Below are 210 nucleotides of genomic sequence, written 5' to 3'. Positions count from 1 at the left end.
AAAAAATAAATAAAATAAATTCCAGTTAGTTGACATACAGTGTATTATTACTTTTAGGAGTACAATATACTGATTCAACACTTCCATACATCACCTGGTGCTCAATGCAGCCGGTGCCCTCCTTAATCCCCCTCTCCTATTTCACTCATTCCCCCACCCACCTTCCCTCTGGCAACCATCAGCTTGTTCTCCATAATTAAGTGTCTGTTT

Source organism: Ailuropoda melanoleuca, unplaced genomic scaffold (assembly GCF_002007445.2).
Source record: "Ailuropoda melanoleuca isolate Jingjing unplaced genomic scaffold, ASM200744v2 unplaced-scaffold1527, whole genome shotgun sequence".
In the NCBI taxonomy this organism is placed as follows: Eukaryota; Metazoa; Chordata; class Mammalia; order Carnivora; family Ursidae; genus Ailuropoda; species Ailuropoda melanoleuca.
The sequence above is the reverse complement of the archived record's forward strand: the minus strand, read 5'-3'. Positions refer to the sequence as shown.